The sequence below is a fragment of the Halichoeres trimaculatus genome, unplaced genomic scaffold (genome assembly GCF_033239565.1).
Source record: "Halichoeres trimaculatus isolate MK-OKI-2021-1 unplaced genomic scaffold, fHalTri1.1 fHalTri1_scaffold_12, whole genome shotgun sequence".
Classification (NCBI taxonomy): Eukaryota; Metazoa; Chordata; class Actinopteri; order Labriformes; family Labridae; genus Halichoeres; species Halichoeres trimaculatus.
Window position 1 is genome coordinate 7199266 of NW_027437190.1, and position 20583 is coordinate 7219848.

The window sequence follows — 20583 nt, forward strand, 5'->3', positions numbered from 1 at the left end:
GCAGCTTAAAGACTTTCCAATCGAAAAAGAAGAGAGGTGTTAAAGTATGTTTTCATACTGACTGCGCATTACACCAAAATTCAACTGCTTGACTTGTTTTCCTTTTGTTCAGTTTCTCTTTAATAACTTTTTCACTACATGTTTTATTTTTCCGCCACTTTATTTTGGTCACTTAAACAATACACACATCATAAACCAGCTGACACAGACTCTGATTCTTATTCTCAAAGCTATTAAATTTCAGTGACCAAAAACAGCCTGTTCTCTAATAACTGCTCATTACAGTGACAATAAATTCAAACACTTTCTTTACTTCTGTTAAAAAGTGGATTTTCTTTTCTCAATGTCAATGTTTGCAGCCTCCCAATAATAAGTCGGAAATATATCATTACGACAGGTCTTGGATGGTTCATTTAAAAAAAAGGAGAATTAAAGAGAATTGAATCACACACACATACACCCCAGCCTTAGACCTCCTCCCTCAGTGTTTACCACCAAGTCCAGCCTCTGGATTCCTCCTAATGTGTGTTTTTATCTTCCATCAGCAAGCCGTGTTGAATGTGTGAGACAGAGCAGCTGAGGAGTTTAATCCTAACATCTCTACTGTCCTCACTCACACGATAAATCATCAGCCTCCACCTCCACCTCCACCTCCAACCTCCAACCTCCTCTTCCTTCCTTACTACCAGCTCCTCCAGGGCCCATTTTAAAACGCCAAGGATCAGTGAATGCAACATTTATTTCATTAACACAAAGTCATTAGCTGAGGTCTCTCCTTTACTGAGAGTGAAATATATCTTTAGAGCTGAAAAAAAAAACCTGAGACAATCACATTTACTCTGTCCGCTTTCTTTATCTCCTCCTCCCTCCACCTGAGAGAGGAGCCTCCTATGTTTACGTGCGCAGAGTCATCATTTGCTCTAATGTTTATTTGCTGAGGTGGAAGGGAGGCGAGGTGACAAATGTGCTGACTGAGGTAAGGAGCATTAGCAGGTGAGGCAATGCATTAAATCCCTCAGACTCCATCATTTAGGTAATGTCCCGTTTGTTTTTGGATTCATGGCTCGTCCTGCCGCTCCACAGATTGAGTGTGGCCGACCGTGAATCTCAGGCCGCCGTTATCCTTCCCTGCTTCAAACTGTTTATACACCGCTTCACTTCACCTGCTGCAAACCAGGCAGGAGGCGCAGAGAGTTTAAAGGCTGGACAAACAGGGGAGTGATGAGAGAGTCTGCCGCTTCAAAACGCACAGTGCCTGAAGGAAATGAGCGCTCAGCACTTCCTGTCAAGGTGCCTTTGAGCAAAACACTGAACCCCCTGCAGCTCGAGGTCAGAGGTCAACAAGCATTCAAGCATTCACTATCCTGAAAACCAAATTTCTTCTTTAATCCACTTTCCAAGAAAACTCTGACATTGACAAAACTTTTCTCATCTGGGACTTTAAGACGACAACAAAACCTGGAAACACCGCGCAGGCAACTGAGTATTTTTCAGAGGCTCATCTGTTAAAGCAAAGTCAGAGTTTAGACTTCATTATCCTGCTCCTGCATATTAACAAATACCAAACATGACAGTGCAGTTTTTTAATGAGTTACTTTAACAAGTTAATTTTTATTTTAATTGACTTATGGCTAAGCCACGTCCCCTCCACCCTCTCAGACAAACAGTGAACTCTCAGTAACAGGCGCTAAGGCAGGTGTCACAGTGGGAGACATTTCACAGGATGCTGTTGATGATTTTTGGAGACAGAAAGATCACAGATCATCTTTCAGTCACCAAAAGGCTCTAAAGTTCACATTGGAGGGAAATATGAATCATTTTATTGTTGAGAAGGTCGATAAAAAGCTTCAGGTACAGACTAAATTTACAGGTCCCAGAGCAAACCTGATAAACAGCATCTGGTTAGCATCAGCATCTCAGACAACAAGACAGAGGATCAGCATTGGTCAGGACAAAAATATAACCTCCTTTTTACCATCTTTACCAAGAGTGTGTCTCTGTTAGTTTGGAGCTACAGGATTTACACTGAATCATTCAGCACAACGTTTGACAACCTTTGTTATCTCAGCTATTACAGCTAAGCTAATGAAGCTAAGCTCCAGAAGCTAATGCTAATTTAACCAGAGCCCTTTGAACAACGGTAACAATAATGTACAATCACCAAAGAACAAAAACCAGAACAAAACAGGCCAATGAACTCCCAACAAGCAAAGAGACATGATGAACAACACAGCTCGGAGATAACAGTAGGCTAATGTCAGCTATGTCATGTTTGACAGCGGAACTTATCTATCCATCAATTATGTTGTGCTGGGATTCCAAAATGAATTTTGAACATACAATAAGCATTAAGCAAGAATTTCAATACTGATATAATTTATGTATCAGTATTTCAAAAGTTATTGGTAGCTGCACAGTATTTACTGATGTTAATTATCTTCTTCTTGATTTAGCAAAAAAAAAAGTCATCTTTGGCCCATCAAATCCAATGTGTTGCAAAATGTAGACTTTAAATGCCATAAATGTGTGTCTTAGGACAATGGTGGCATACTAAATCAATAAACCAGGTCGAGTGATGGTTTGATTGAAAACAATTCTCAGTTTAGAAAAAGGTGACCAGCAAACTGGATACGCCATTCCAGATAAAATGGTCAAAGACAGTATCCACACCTCACAAGTATCAATACTAACATTGGCTGAGCCCAACTGTAGTGAAGGCTAGTAGAACTGCAAATTCGCCACAGGAAAGAACAGGTAATATTTAGTGGAAACTGTGGGGTGAGATGTGTGCCGTGATCTCCATGTATGGGGGAGTTGAGAATTTGGCATATTGACCTGACAAACGTGCAAAACATCAGTCTGTGATTTTTAACCAAAGAAGGAGGGGAGAGACAGAGAGACATCCAGCAGCAGTCAGGGGGAGGAGTTGAAACTGAATTATGGACTTTTGAATTTAAGCAATAAAGAAAGTTGAATTGCCAAGTAGGTTAAATACAGTTTCAAAGCAAATAAATTTCAAAATATCAAATTCAATGTCAGATCATGCTTTTCAAAGTCAGTGATATACACATTCAGTTCAAGTGGCACAGATCTTAGCCCATAGAAAACTGAAGCTGGACACTCTGAACCCAAAAGAAATCTTTACAAAGACTGTTTGAACCGTTTGTCCTGAATGATCCCCCAAAACAGGAAGTAGCTGTGTTTACATGGAGCACAGTTAAGCAGAATAACAGCCTGATCACCATAAAACGGCTTCAGTTGAACACTTTGTTAGAAACAGACTGGATCTGACTTGGCCCATCCAGAAAGAGGTTTATGCTGTTTGATGTTCAGATCATTGGCAGAGTATTATTCTACTATTCCTACTGAGTACATCTGCTCTATGCGTCGTGACGAGTTTCTGATTTCACTGTTGCCAGAATTAAAACATAAAGTGAGCAAATCAAAAACTGGTCTGTTTGAAAGAAGCAGCAACAGCTGTGTTTAACCACAGGAACAGACAGAGGGAACAGTTTATTCTATTTTTTCATACATCTGACCATCACAAACCTCTCTGTACGTGTCATAATGGTTTTCCTCAGATTAAATATTTGATGCATGCACATGTCTTAATTTTCATTTTCTTTAGAGTCCATGTTAGTGTTGATTTTATCAGCTTGAAGGAAAAAAGTTAACGTGCAAACACATTGGGATGTTACAGTTTATATGCACTGGTGAGCGTTAAAACACATTCAGCACACACACACACACATTCTTTTTTTGTAAACCAAACATCCTGCCTGTTTCACCACCGTGTGTTTTGTTGCAGGAAAACATGGAACGTCATACATGGTGTAACCCTTAAGGAGAGCTTATGTTGTGCTTCTTCATTTTTCTTTGGATGCGTTCTGTTAAACCATCTGATGTGTGAAAGATTTCCTGATTCAGGTGGGGGTTTCTTGTCTGCACTCCTCTTTCTTTTCTTTATGGCTCATCTTAGATACAGAAAATCAATGAGTGTGTTTTAAATCTGTGTTCATTCCTCCTTTCTATCCATCTCACCTTTACATATGTCTGCACATTTTTTCAATAATGTCCTTTGTACTGAAAGTTTGTGGGTTACATGAACATTTTTTATTGAGTTTTGTTGCTAGGGGTGAGTGATTAAAGTCTAATTTTAGTCTTTGCAGCTGGTAATCTTGGGTATTTGGCAACATCAGTCTGATCTCATTTCCAGACAGCATATTGGAAAATCAAGACATCTCCATCCTAGGTGCTAGACCTTCATCAGGCATGCCTGATGCCTGATGAGCGACTGTTTATTCACTTCCAAACCCAACACATTTTTACAAACTGGTGATAAACTGATGTCAGATGAGGGTGACAAACTCATGGCAAACATACACCACCATATGCACCACATCACATGTCACATGAGTAACGAGACAGCTAAAGCCAGGAAAAGTTTTATAAGGTTACAGTATTCTGAGGCTATATTATGTAACTCCTGAATACGGTAACGATCGAGTTTCATAGCTTGAGTAGCTGATACAGCTCCTGAATGCAGCTTATCCGTCCAGTCACTCATGAAATGCAGCCCACCGCAGTGAAGTTCATCTGCTGCAAACCTGTCACCCTGATCTGACATGGGTGTAGGTAGATGGAGAAATACGTGGAGAAATAAAGGATTGGGTTTCTAATTTTAACAAAGTATCGATATGGGGATTTTGTCATACCCCTTGGTTTCAAGTGAGGTTTCAGTTTGTCTTCACTTCAAGGGCTGTGCAGCCCTTCCCCTTGTTTTCATGAAGAATTGGGACCCCTTCACCACACGAGCACGTGCAAAACCAAGGGCCAAGGGTTACAATAGATGTGCAACAAATGACAAGGTTGCCAGTGAGCAAAAAAAAAAAAAAAAGAGGTCAGCAGGAGAGTTACGATTTTAAAGATAGAATAGAACTTCATTTGTCATTGCAACAAGATAATACTTAAATCACCACATTAGACATTCCCTGTCTAATAGAGACAGGAGATGGGCCTAAGTGTTTTTTTCTACTACCTGTTAGCAGCCACTGTCTCTTTAAAAGGGCTGTGAGGAGTGTCTAAGTGATCTTGAAAAAGCCTCCCTTCTAAGATATATGCCTGATCATAATCCACACTTTAAAATGAGATTATCAGCATCAATATTTCTGGTCACAGGTTATTTTGAATTGATACGTCTTAGCTTCCTGGTCAGGTCAAGCAGGACCGGATTGATGTATGGCACATCTTAGTCTCTATGACAACACCACGCTGGCTGACAAAGTTTAGTTGTGAGACGAGAGATCTGTGTTTTTTCTCTGCTGAAAATGATTTCTGTGATTAATTTTGTAGTGATGGTGGACACAGGAGCCTAACTGTCAGACAGAAACGGGGTAGAGAGCAGAAGGAAGATAAACAGGAGATAGATACAGCCTGAACTAAAGACTGATTAGCCTTTAGCTTGGGCTGTATCACTCTATAACACAGGAGCTAAACTGTTTGTGCTAATGTTGATTCCAACCCACAGTCAGCAGTTATTCTGCAGTGGTCTGTTCAAACTTGAGAGTCTATCAATAAAATGAAGAGTGAGGTTATGTTAGCTCTGATTGGTAGATGACTGGCAGGACATAACCAGGATTCACTAACTTTGCACATTACAGACATGTCTTAGAGCACTGGGCTGTCAGCTGCGCTAAGTATAGACAGCTACTAAACTACTTACAAACTGACAGATACGTCGGAGCACCTGGCTGCCACTAGCGCTACTGACATTTTAGGACTCAAATTCTTTCCAAAGAAAGATTTCAGATCACCAAAGTGCACAATGAGAGAAACTGACAGCTGGGAGGTTTCTATTTGAGGTGGCGCTGGTTTGGCCTGGTGAATTAACCACGCACCCCATGTACTGAGGCTGTAGTCCTCAAGCAGGCGGCCTGGGCACTGTTCCAATCCATGGCCCCTTCTGACACGTCACTCTACCGTCTCTATTCCCTGTTCTTACTCTCACAGCAGTGTCTTTCACCAACAGTTACCGGGAGTTTTCAGGAATAATTGCTGCACTTATTTGGAATCATTGAAGATGTCTAACCTCATTTACTTGAGGTGTTAAAAGAGAGGGCTGAGTGGAAGAAGAGAGAACACATTTTATTACTGCTGATGTTGTTTCAGCCTTTTTAATAAACATATGTTTCTGATCCTCTGCCATCCTCCCACACACACACCCACACTCTCACAAGCACACAACACCAGGCGGCCTGTGGCTAAACTCCCATTTCCCACAACTTGATCTCTGAAGCACCTCTGGAAGAAAATCTATGTGATAAGAGCGTGAGCATGCTCAGTGCCGGCGGCGGCGTTCACTTAGAGCCTGCGGCCCTGCCTGGGTTACAGCGTGACGAGCTCCGAGTCAGTTCAAGTGTGAAGAAGTTGTTTTAGAGATGAAGTTATGAAACCTCCTGCCATGTGTGCAGCCTTCCAGTGTTTCACTAAACTGCGTCTCTAATTACACCAAATTGACAAAGTAATCAGAGCCTGGATTGTGTTTACAGAAAGCATTCCTCCAAGGGAGTGAAATACAGTTCGTTTACACCCAAACCAATAATCTTTGAACAAACAAACACACCTCTGGGTATTTAGTATCTCAACCATAACTCCTGATGGTTTCATTTTAAGATGAGTAACTATTGTGGTGTGCAAACCTGACAAAAGGAAAAGTGCTAGCATGGCTCCAACCCTACTTATCCCAGAAAAAGGAAAGAAATAAAATCTATTTTCTTCAGAAAGAACAGAAATAATTGTTTTAACTATAACACTATAGATAGATGAAAAAAGAGCAATCATGCAGGATTAACATTCCACACCAAATGAAGGCAGAATTCATGTCTAATTATTACATTTCTGAGGTCTATCCCTACATTGTTTGTATTTGGAGCCTGTTATTACTTTTTACATCTCATTTGATACCAACTGGTTGCATTTGCCATGTTTTTACATTCTCTTTACTCCCGTGTGTGTCTAGAGATCCTACGTGCAACCATGGTTGCAATGTCCACACATGAGATTTCACCTGTTAGCCTATAGCGCGGAAATGCTAACCTGTGCTAGGGCTGGTGTTCTCTGTGAGCAGAGCAGATGGAGGCGAGGACGATGTGCTGGTGTGAGCTAAGAAGTGATGGCATCGACCAGTCCTCCCATCCTTCATTATGAAGAATGTAAGATCTATCCCAAATAAGAATGACGAGCTAGCCATGCTATCCCAGCACTAGAGGGAATACCAGAGTAGCATCATGCCATTCACAGACACAGCTACTGGAGCTAACACTGGACACAAACTCGACAATACAAACGAATGTACTGTTCACTACCCTGGACTTCAAGCTACTTTTGGGGGATTAAGACTTCATGACACAGCGACCAGCTAAGAGTTCATTTAAACTTTGTTTGCGATCATCTAGAAAGAGGAAAAGTGTTTTTTTTTTTCCCCCCAGATATACAGCTTCTACACTACGTTGAGTCCAGTCTCTGTCCCCCGCTGAGCTCGCAGCACAAAACTGACGGCAGGTCTAAACAATTCAAATTTTACATTTTTGGTATTTGTTGAGCTTTTGCTTTCAGCTAAAGTGGAAACCTTGGCCAAGCATGCCTTCTGGTCTGAACTGAACAGTTTCGGTGCATATCTGCACCAAACCAAAAGTGTCATATCATCTTGGAGAATAAGTTATCTTAAAAAAAAAAAAAAAAAAAAAAAAAAAAAAAATCACCCCTGTGAAGTGTGAATGATCAATTCTAATCAAATCAAAAGTGTTTTTTGAACTCAGCTTTACACATGTTGAGTTTTGAAATTTTACTTTGAGTAGTGGTTGAATCTCCTGTCTGCTTTTGCAGAAAGCCTGAAGTGGACACTTGGGGTACTGCAGTTGTTGTTTTTTTCACAACTTTATTTAAAGTTATCAATGATCACAAACAAAACTTTTTTCTCTACAAATGTAATTTTTTTCAACAGTTCCCTACCCACTTCAACAACATACAAAAAAAAGAGAGAAAGAAGGGAAAAAAAAGAAGAAAAAAGAAGAAAGAAACAAAAAAGAACAAGAGCAAAGGAAAAAAAAAAACATGTATCAATAGTTATAATATTAATGGGGTACTGCAGTTTTTAGAACGTCTGTGTTTGCATCTTGTTATAGGGCTTCCTCTGGTTGAAAACAGGTTTTGTAACATTTCTGTTGCTGAAGCTTCAAACTTATTTAATTTGGTTACTCTCGTCAAGTCTGTACCCATCAATTTGTGTAGTTTAAATAAACTTTGACTGAAGATGAGTCAGATTTCATACGCGACGTATAATGGCAGATGTGATCAAGGACTACATTTTTGTGTAGTTTGTTTTATTTCAATAAGGTATTTAAGGTTGACATTTGTGTCAAAGTTTGCCAGCTAACATTTTTTAATCAAAATGACCTTAAAACTGATCAATCACAAGACTTCTTTCAGTTTATCTTGGATTTTGTGCATTCTCATTTATCTTTGTCACAAAAATGAAAAGAACATTGTATGGCTTTTGATTCTTGCTTCTGATTTTTTTTCAAATTAATGCCTCATTATTTGCATGATTTGCACTAAAGGTTTTGGTGGGATCTTTAATGATTTACTGCCTGTTGAATGCACTGCACTGCCTTTCTTTAATATTTCTTACTGAACGTCTACAAAGAGAGGAAGTGGAAGGAGTGACCCAGGTGTTGCACTGACCCTGATTCAGTAAAAAAAAAAAAAAAAAAAAAAAGAAGGAAGCCAGCCACAGGAAAGATAATTCAGTATTACAATCTAAGAAGATTGAAAGGAGTGTTATTATTTACCGGCGCGTCTGCTGCCCTTGTACTGTGGCTGTGGAGAAGCCTTGAAAAGCAGCAGCCACAGACCTCGCCCATACAAATGTGAGGCGTGATTCTCAGAGGGTATCTGTGAAAAGCTGCTCCGCCTGCCGGACAGCCGTGTTTGACCTCCAGCCATCCCACAGGGTCTGTGCAGAAAGTGCAATTTATCAAACCTGTGCTCTGCAGAGCCTCAACAATACCTGGATAATGACCAGTTTACCTGCTCTGTGCACAAGGAAAACCACACACTCACACACAGGCACTGAGGTCTCAGCCACGGGCCAAGTTAATATCCTGGCATCAGTGGATGGGTTTTATCAAATCTAAAAATACTTGAGAAAAGGTCAAATGTGTGTATTTTTACTCTTTTAAGAAGAGGTACATTTTTTAATGATCTTTAAGTTAGGACTAATCAGATCCTGTACATTATTCACACACATTGGTAGCTGAGATGTGTAAAAATAAAGTGCCCTAATACGTAAATATCACAATTTGGTTCATCACATGAGCATTATTGAACAGTATTATGTGCAGTAAAGTGGTATAATGCTCTTGGGGAGAATTTCCTTCAGCATCTAAAGACACTCAGAAAGTGGGACTGGAAACTCTGACAGGAAGAGGTCTGGTAGAGCCAAAGTAAAACCAGAATCAGAAGACCAGTTTCTGAAAGTTAACAGATCCAGGCTTCACAGCTTAAGTGGTAGTGTGTCTCAGTCTCAGTTTCAGTTACTGTGAAGAGAAGACTTTGAGATGTAGTTTTTACAGGTCAGACTTTAGAAAGAAAGACATCCATTGCTAAGACAAAGGCAGAAGAAGAAAGAGGTTTACCTGGGCCATCAAACACCACCAATGGACTACTGAAGACATGAAGATGAATGAATAAATCAAAAATCTTTGGTTCATCATGCAAGATTTTTGTGCACCTTATGTCGAGTAGGCCAAGGAAAGGACGGTTCCTCAGTGTGTGAAATTAAATGTGGACATGGAGAAGAAAGTAACATGATCTAGGGCTGTTTTACTGGATCCAGGGTCTGGTACTTGTAAGGAATGAAAAGCCCCCTGAACCAAAACAACTCCCAGCGCCCGCCATGCAGTACCCCCTGGAATGAGTCTCATTGGTCAGGAATTCATCCTTACAGCAAGATAATGAGCCCAAACATCAGTCTGCAACAGAGTGAGGAAATAATGCCAGGAGTGTGTCCGCCTCTTAGACCTGCCACAGATGGACACTCCATGATGTATTTATGACATCAAATGTTTGATTTGTTCTATACTTTCATTTCAGAGAACAATGCATTATTTTCATTCTTTCACTTTGACCTGACAGGGACCAGAACCTCAGAGATGACGGCACACCCACCAGTTTACACACAGAACTGTTATCAATGTCACCCTAAGTGCATTTCAGTAGCAGAGCTCTCAAAGATGTTGGGATATTTCCCAGGAACCTTTAGGAGTGCGTGTGTGAAAGAGGCTTGACCTTTCCATCCTTTCACTGCTTTATCTCACCCTCTGTACAATAACAGTAAAGAAAACCCCTGAATCAGAAAACTGAGGGGTGGTTAGAGGCAGAGAGCAGATGTGATGGTGTTCATTGAGGCAGGTGTGAACGGTGAGCTGCATCCAACCAGGTATGAAAACCAGCGCATTCATTTGGAAGGCACCACTTAGGATCAGAGCAGCTCTTTATCAACACTTATCTTCTCTGGATGTTTGTGTGGAGTTTTTTGTTTGTTTGTTTGTTTGTTTGTTTGTTTGCTGAGGGGACAGATGTGCACTTTGCTGATGAGCACTGAGCTGTAGTTAACCTGCTCACTGACCCTCATCCTGAAGACCACAACCAAAAAGCAGCTGAATGAGACGAGCCCATCCTCCCTACTCGACAGTTTTCTTCAGAGCAGTGAACCGCTGACCTGAATAATTGCTTTTGTTGAGCTGTGAGTTCACACCTTGACCTGAGACTGAACACGGGATATGACTGTTCTGCTTTGTTTGTTCAGTTCTTGTACAAAGAACGTGGTGGCTTCTCTGATTTTTTTTTATTATTATTATTTTTATAATTATTATTTTTATAATTATTATTTTATTTCACAGCTTTAATCAGCAGACTAGTGACAAAGTCAAGCTTAAGACGACTAACTGATGGATTTCACTTCTTTTTGTGTGTAGGAAATCCAGGGTGAAGTCCCATAGCCCGAGCAGGACACAGGAATGCTGCTGTCTGACTCCAAATTATCGTCTGTGTAAACCTGGACTGACTGTGATGGACAGTTTCAATCAGAGAACATATTCAGTTAATTCACATTGGTCTCTGCTGATCTGAATTTTACTGAATGACAGTTAAGTAAAGAGTCTTTACTAGAAACCTTGGCTGAATTGCATGGACTGTAAGTATAATGTATACAGAAAATGCTCCATTACGTCACACTTCATCCAATGCACAAGAATATTCTTTGTATGAAGAACACACCAGCAGTCAGAATTTGTTCTACCCATCTGTTCAAGATGCACATTTGTGAAGTTAAAAAACATTGTAACTCAAGCAAACATCATTGAACCATTGTTTGTTATTTTTCTTATTTATGTTGAAGCCAACCCACATTGACACCCGCTGTGAGTTTCTTTTCTAAGAGCTACGGGGCGCCCACCAGTCAGTGACCTGAGCTGTGTCACTGATTGGACAATCAAACGATCCTTATATCCCCTAAACTGCCAAGTTAGGAAAAAATTTACTTACCATACAGTGTGTGCTGATAGCGAAATCAGCGTTTCAAACCCAAGCCGTTTTTGAATCAGGCTGTAAATACGCTTTTTAATACTGTAAAAACCTGCTGTTTTGGCTGGGTGTTGTACATTGTTTCCAGTCTTTCTGCAGCCAGCCTTAAACGAATTTTCGATAAACAGCAACTTTTAGCACTTCCGCATAGGCTTCATTTTTACTAACTAACTAACTAACCAGATATTGCCCCTTGGTGTTCACACGCACACACACATACACACACAGAGACAAGCACACTCTGTGTAGCAGACAGAGAGTCAGGAAAAATAATGTCACAACCACTACAAGAAATGAAAAAAAAAAAAAAATTGCGCTCCTACGGCACCTCGATCATCTTCTCTTGTCTATATTTGATATTGGAAAACATATATCTCTATCTTCTCTTTTATGTATTTTTTACATAGCTAACATGTTGCTCAGCATTTACCAGTGTCTTTACAGCACCACCAATGCCACTTCCTTTGACTTTCCTCTGAACAAAACAGCACGTAAACACGCATGCAGGTAAACAAACACAGGCGCCAGCTGTAGTCTCAAAACTGATCTGTTATTAGAAGCTTATACCAGAAGAAATAATTAACTAAAATGAACAAAGCCTACATTCAAGTCTAAGCCCAAGTCCGGGACATCAACACATAAGTCTGAGCCGAGTCACAAGACCATATCTGGACTCAAGTCAGATTGGAGTCTGAGTCTTGGACTCAAGTACTACAATACTGGTGTGTAGTGTGCAGTTTGTGTGTAGCAAACATAAATTGTGAGTTTATACCCGTCAGGTAACAACTTCATATACTGTGCGACAAAACTGCAATAATCATACAATCACAGTGAAGTTTAGAAGATAAAAATTAGATGCCTCAAGTTTCTTTAAATAAGTTAAGTGTGTTTACCCATTACCATTAGCTGAGAGTATGTGAATCATGCTAGGAGGCAGGGCTTCAAAAACTGGGGGAGACCCACCAGGTGGGGGAACCATGCAGCCTCTCCATAGATCAGGACACCTATGATACATGACGTGAGTGTAAGCCCAGAGGAGATTCCCTGTTTATTTTCAGTCTTTGTGTTTATTTGTCTCAGTTATGAAACGGTCTATAGAAGGACTGACAGATTTTGCTGCCATTGACTGTTACAGTGGAAGCTTCTACAGTGTCTGGTCATGTCTTCTGGATCCCGTCACACCCCTCAGGAGAACATACACTGTCCCTTGTCAGAGGTTTGGTCCTTGTTCTGCACATCTGAATTCATATTTCTATCATCTCTGCTCCGGTTTCACGTTCCCTGCTTTGTGAGCGCGCTGAATAGAAGCACATTCACCACCGCACGTTATATGAATGAAAAAAGCGAGTGAGCAGCACCGACAGTGAATTCCAATTTTCCTCCTGGTGGGGTCTCAGAAGATGGAAATTCTAATGAATAAAAGATAATCACTTCAGCGGAGCTTTTGTCAGGCAGTTTCAGCTCATTTTCAATTATAACCCAGGCCTCTTCTCCACCTCCACAGATGCATTATGCTCAATAATGTTTGGAGCTTTATTTATAACTCCTCTCCATCAACACGTCTTTGAAAGTGTATTGTCAGCTCAGAACCCCCTGACTGGTGGCTTCATATTGTCCCCACACTGAAGATCTAAACTGCCTGCTTTATAGTCCACACTTTTTCAGATTCTATCCAGAAATAAGTCCATGTCTCCTCCATGACTTAGTTTTGGTTTTTTTTGTTTTTTTTATTTTGTTCCCCAGAGGCTCTTCAGACACAGGATCATGGTCTTTAAGTCTTTAGTATCATAATTTGTTGAACTGTATGGGCAGGCTTGACTGAAGCCTACCAACCACTAGCTAAAGGATAGCAACAATAAGCTGTTAACGCTCTAACACCCATTATATAATGTTAAGTTGAGGAATAGAATTAGCTGGGGAGACACCAGGCTACAACAGCCAACTGCTCCTACCTGTCTCTCAAAGAGGCCACGTCAATGATTATGTCAAACTTCAAGACTTACCTCTAATTCATACATAAGGCGTAAGTGCGTGCAGTGCAGTGCTGTGCACTACACCATCCTTAGAAACCACTCTAGTCAATCATTGCACCCACACAGCATGCGTTGCAGTCTGCTAGCGCTGCAATCACCCACAGCTAAGCGCGGCTGTTACGCTGCAAGTCTGTTTTTGCCGGAGTGCAGAGCAGACTGGACCAAACAGGAAATCAGACACGAAAAAGATCAGAGTATTCAGCCATTTCTATATAAACCTCCATTTGTAGCTCTGAATTGTAAATCTCATACTTGTTCTTGAATATAACTCCACTGGCACAGGAATAGAAGTCATCAGTAGGTCAGATCCAGAGGTAATCCAAAATTTTGATGGGGAAAAGTTAATCTTGGCAGTTGGGAAAAATTCAGAATTCAATACAACACAAGAGATTTTCTCTACAAGGACACCAACAGAAAGGAGAAGGCATGGACTGAAGGTAGGGATAGGTACCGAATTAGGTACTTTTATAGGTATGGACCGAATTCTGTCAAATGTACCGGGTACAGATTTATGTAAAATCAAAGGGTTCCGTGTTCAGGTACCTAAACACACCTTTGTTACTGTAAGGGAGTGGAAGAGTAGGAGATTTTCCAAGCTAAACATGAACACAGCTTTACAAGTTTAAAGTTTGAAGAGTAAATATGTTCAATTGAAATTTTTTTTACTTTATTATTAAACAAATTAATATTTTTTTATTACATAAACAGAAAAAAGTGCCAAAAATTGTTACTGTTAAGTACCAGTACCGATGCGGTGCCGATCACTAGGTACCGGGCATCAGTACCGCATCAGTTTAAATGTGAAAGGTAAGGACCAGGTTAGTTTATCATTCTAATTAATCATTATGCACGTTGTCATGGGTGGGATTGCTGCAGGCACTTGTGATTCTCCTGAGATCTTGTGATCTTGGGTATCCAGCTGCTTTGGGTGCTGTCATGCATTGTGCGGCGCTCTAGAGATGCGCTCTAGAGATGCGCTCTAGAGATGCGCTCTAGAGATGCGCTCTAGAGACGCAACCAAAAAATGCAGCTTTGCGCAGCACTCACGCTGTATGTGTGAATCAGGGGTGGCTGTGAGTCAAAGTTGTCAGTCAGCTGTGATAAAGAGAAAAATGAGCAACAAAGACCCAAACTGGTTTTGTACCTGGCTGTAGATCTCCAACACTGACTCACTGCAGCAGATGTATGAAATGAATATCCTATCTTTAATCAAGAGCATTTTTTATTGATTTGAGAGCAGTATTTTATTGATTTCATGCTCAGATTTTGTGATATTGTCTACTCTTGCGCTCAAATTTGCTCTGCGCATGCTCAAACTGTGTCCTCTTGCTCGGTTACAATGCTGCTCGCACAGATTTTCTGTGCTCACAGATCTCTGTCTGCTCGGGAATGATTTGTGGATCGGCCAATAGGAGGACGAGTAGTATTGACCAATCAGAATTCAATAAATACACGAGCGCCTGTGTCTTCACTAAAAAAGTTATATTGTATAACCATCATGAAGCTAGGTGGGACCAAGCGCTCAGCAAAGAGCACTGTGTCATGCGGTTATGGTTAAACAATATGACTATTTCAGTGAAAACACAGGCACTCGTGTATTTATTGAATGATATTTGATTCCAACAGTAAACAAAAAAATTGAAGAAATCACATTTATTACAACCCCAGAGGTCGGGGGTGATAAACCAGGTTGAAAGAGTACCCACCCGTATGTAACGCTCCGGGAAAAGCAGCGAACGCACCTGTAAACAAACAGGAACATTCTGATTGGTCAATACTACTCGGCCTCCTATTGGTCGATCCACAAATCATTCCCCGAGCAGACAGAGATCTGTGAGCACAGGAAATCTGAGCGAGCAGCATTGTAACCGAGCAAGAGGACATAGTTTGAGCACGCGCAGAGCAAATTTGAGTGCAAGAGTAGAGTTTTGAGAGACAATACCACAAAATCTGAGCATGAAATCAATAAAATACTGCTCTCAAATCACTTAAAAATGCTCTTGATTAAAGATAGGATATTCATTCCATACAGACGGCCTCTAGTGGACACTTGAATAACTGCGGTTTTTGGGACTCCTGCTTTGCTACAGAAGCAGATCTTTCATCTGCACTTCAGTGAACTCTGCTTCTTTTCAAAGTCAACCAAACAAATCACATCTGCATTTCTTCATGTTTCATTTTGCTCCAGGATGAAAGGGAACATCCTTCACTTGTGCTGAAAGACAGATGGTTTGCTCTCCTGCACACTCTGCCTCCTTCTCCTGCCTCCACAGTAGAAGGAGTCATTTGACGGAGCAGCCTCTGACATTACAGCTTAATTCTTCTGTAAATACACTACAGTGCAACAACACCTGCTGTCCTCCTCCACCACCAGCCCTCCCCTGACTCCCAGCAGGATAATTTTAGAGAGGGCCTCCATGCAGCCAGGGCTCGTTCACACGTCTGTGTTTATGAGTCTGACTCATTATTTGTAAGAGGAGCCTGCCAGACATCACCTTGCAAACAGGACTGTGTGCTAAATCAGAGAGAAGCAGCGATGCTGCAGGCGACCGCTGTATTTTTGGAGGTGTTGTTGAATGTGTCAGGGTCAACTGAGGGGCTTCGGCTGGTTTCTGATTGTTTTGTGGCTCTGAGTGGATTCACAGACGGGTTCAACCCTCACAGAAATTGTTCTGCTGCAGCTTTTTAAGCCTAAGGTCATCAGAATTTATTGCATTTCTTAATTGGAGTCTTCTTTGGCTCACTAAACCTCCACTGCCTGAGCAACTCTTTTCAGCATGTGATGTTTTTTTCTTCATTTCCTCGTGTTTTCTGATGATTCGTGCGGGGCTTTGGGGACTTGTTCCTCTGCTGTGAAGTCGGGGGACCAGAGGGAAGCCTCCAGCTCTTGATTAACAAACAAAATATTGAACTTTCTTTTGCTTCTGCTGAGATATATTCAAACTCTCTGCCTCTTGTTTGCCTTGTTATCCCACTCGCGCTTTTATTGTCAGCACTGGCCTGATAATTAGATTTTGTGACTGCGTTTGTGTAGGTGTGAGAGAAAATGAATTCAGTCAAACACAGAGCACAGGCAGTTTGATCTCGCACGATAAGTCTGCACTTACAATGGTTTCCCAGATCACAAGAGCACTCAAACCTGCACAGTCACAGCCAAATGTTCAAGTGATCAAACCCTTACGCTGCTCTGTTTCTACTCTCGTTTCTGAGCACAGAACAGAAACACAGCAGAGGAAAAGGAGGGAAATATTTTCCCGTCCTTCAGTGATTAGATTAAGTCTCTGAGTGGCCTGCTCCCTCTGTGGTTTAGGAGGCGTAAGCTCCTAAAATGAGGTGTCAGTGCAAATTACAGAAGCAGCTGAGGCCCAGCATCGCCCCACCGGCCAGGCTCACCCATCCAGGAAGCACCCAGATATCACACTTGATGTGACCCCCAGTAAGGTAACGGAGAACGGTGTGTTTGTGCCCGGAGGGGAAGGGAAACGCATCACGATGAGGCTCCAAACACAATCTGTGTTTTAAAGAATAGGATATAAAAGCAGGCCTGAGCACCGCTAATGTCACCTTGAGCAGAGAGCTGAATGATCTCTGCTTAGAAGTGTCACCATCGACCATCCATAAAGATGGACGCCTCATCCTGTTGCACCAAAATGAGGCCAAAATCCTTCCACAATGGATCTTACTTGTGGAGTTTTGTGCATTCGCATTAACATGAGTAATGTTTGCTCTAATAAAGAGGAACCAACTCTAATCACTCCCCTCCATGCTAGCTTTAACCTCCCATCATACTCAGCCAGGAAACAGGAAAAGAAAACGAAGAGATTTCTGTTTCTTTAGGGATATCTGTAAAAATCAGTCACTAAGTGTGCTCAGACAGAATCATCACAAACCTCACCTGTCCCCCAGGTGTCTCTTGATATCACATGATGTGGTCACTTTTCTGCAGTGTTACATTCTGCGTAAACATCAGCAAACTCTACTTCTGACCAAGGAAAATGCTCTCCATTAGGGGGCAGTATGGGGGAAATATGTCCTGATTTTTTAAATGGCAGGATCAGGATTTTATCAGAATTTTTTTCTGCATATATTAATAGTTTTTTGTTGTTGTTTTTACATGCACACAACATTTTTAGAACATATTTCTTATCCTGCATTCTGAACCATTTCATAACTTTAATCATGTCTTGTGTTCTCTGATGTGTTTTCTGAACTCTGGAAGTTCATGAAGCACATGTTCACATCATGATAAATCCATTCATTTAAAGACTTGAAGACTAAAGTTGTAAGAGTTGTTGAGTCTCTGCAGAATGTACAGAGCTTTAGCTTCATACAAGTAGCTTATGAACAGAACAAATGTTAAGTGAGACGTTACAAGAAGCAGCAACCCATGACTAAAATTGCTGAGGGAGCCAGAGCGAAGAACAAATTTGATTCAGTGTTAAACTGTTATTTTAAATGACTCTTAGGGTACCTGTATTTTACTGACTTCTTATTTATTTCTGTGTATGTTAAAGAAAGAGGTCAGTGTTCGTGAGAGGCAGTAAGCCTGAGCCTGGGCATGATAATAGCACCATGGCACACAGTCGTCTGTGCAAAGCTGATAAACATTGCGTTGCGTCAATACAGCAGGACGCCAGACACATAATGTTGATCATACGGAGCCAGTTCTTGCTTTGAGCAGGATGTAAAACACTTTTGTGATGTCTTCAAAAATACTTACCAGGCTCGTCTTTGAGAGAAGAGTGTTTGTTCTCAAATGCAGCTCAACTTTTGACAGCTTCATACTTTAACTTACTAACACCTGACTGCACAAAACACACAGAGGTCTTTCACCGTGTTTATTTCAAGGGTTGTGAAACTCCATGAATATTCAAAATCAGGAACTTTCCACTGGAATTTATGGGAGAACACTGGAATTTATAACGAAGAACGTAAATATAGTTAGTGTAAGTATATTGTAGCATAATTTGGGTTAAAACAATCATCCTTGAATATCTGCCATGCTGCCTTGACCACATGGTGGCACTGTGCTGACTGCAAGGCTACTGAAGCCACACTGCTCAATGCACTGTACACCGTTCCCACAGCACATGATTGTTTAAGGCACCACCTGAGGACTACATAAAGTAAAGTAAGTTTTGATTTTTTTTAAAAATCAATATATTTCAGAACTTCCCAAGCTTAACTTCCCATGGAAAGTTTCTCATTTCTATGATAATGATGATAAAAAAATAAAAAAATAAAAAAAACTTGCGTTGGTGGTCTTCTTCTATACTGTGAAATGAACAGTATCACTTCACGTTAAGGGGCATTATTGCCACCTTTTGTTCAGGAGTATGAATAAACCAAGTGGCAAACCTGTTTAAATATATGACACAATGCAGAAGTGCTAAAATCTGCTGTTTCTCCAGTGTCAGCTTAAGGCTGGCTCTGCGACTACTGGAAGTCACATACACACCAAGCCAAATGAAAAAATTTAAAAAAAAAAAAAAAAAAACATTTTAACAGCAGAAATGAACATTTTTACAACCTGGTACAAAAAAAAGGTGAGGCACTAATTTTAATCTCAGCACTAACTGTAGGGGGGTTAATATTTTTTTCTAACGTATATCAAATTCTGTATAGTTTCCAATCTTAGAAACTGTATCTATAAATTCATGGGTCAATCAGTTGATTCAAACAGTTAAATAATAATTTCACTTAAGCCCCATTTACACGACAACGTTTCATCTGAAAAAGCTATAACGCAGTGAAAAAATGACCGTGTTTACACTGAAATGCAGAGGGACTGAAAACACTGTAGTTGGTATGCCAGGCCTGTGGGTGGCGCTATAACTGTCTGGTCTAGAAGCCGCATTTGGGAAATCTCCACTGAAGTAACGTTGGGCCGATGTGGTGTATTGGTGAATACTAAGGGCCTTTTTCAAACCGCCCCTTACACACTCCCCCTCAATGACGGAGTGCACTCCGTCACGGAGTCACACTCGCAGCTGAACGAAGTTCACTTCATCAGGGTGTAGGGTATAAATACAGCTTTGGGACAGAAACTTCACTAGATCTCAGGCGGAAACAGATAAACAAAGAAAAAAAGAAAATATAACGTAGAAAATACAAAAGAAACTTACTCCCACGCTTCTTTGGCTGCATTTCTATTTTTTTCATTGAAGATTTTTTCATGTTTCACTCTCACTTGAATAAGTTATTTTGTTTTTTGTAAATATTAAACACTCAAATAAACACGAACTGTCTAAACAAATGCAAGGCAGACAATCAATAACATGCACATCTAAAGTAGTGAACATCTGCATGACAGTACACAGTAAAGTAAATGTACAGGGGTTTTTTTTTTTTCTTACTTGACAGTTAAGGGGATATTAAGATCCTGAGTTCACCCAATCAGAGACACAGCTCAGCTCACGTGACTGACAGGCGCCCTATAGCTGTTAGTGAAGAGACTCAAAGCCCGCCCCATTGTCAATATAGCTGCACCAACTGATGAAAAAGATGCATCCCTTTGAAAATAAAAGAACAGGAATTTTACACAGAAATAAACAAAAAAGGCTGTGACCCACTTAAAGCCAGTCTGTGACCGACCCACCAGGTGAGAAACGCCGCTTCAGATGACTTCATGGTGGACCTGTTGTAACCCTGTGTGCTGTCTGAGCAGAGATTCTTCTCTCTTAAACCAGCAGCTTTCTGACTGAAGCAGAGAAAAACAAAGTTTTAGAGTGAGTGAGACAGCAGCAAGCTGCTCGTCTGTGGCACAAATGCGAGCATTTGTTCGGTCCCTGCTGCACGGTGGGATCATCTCGCCTCGCCGCCATGCTCCTCCAATTGGAAGGAATGAGAAGAACTACTGACCCCCGGGGGCCCGTCCCCCCAGCTAAGGTCAAGCATGGCCTCCTCC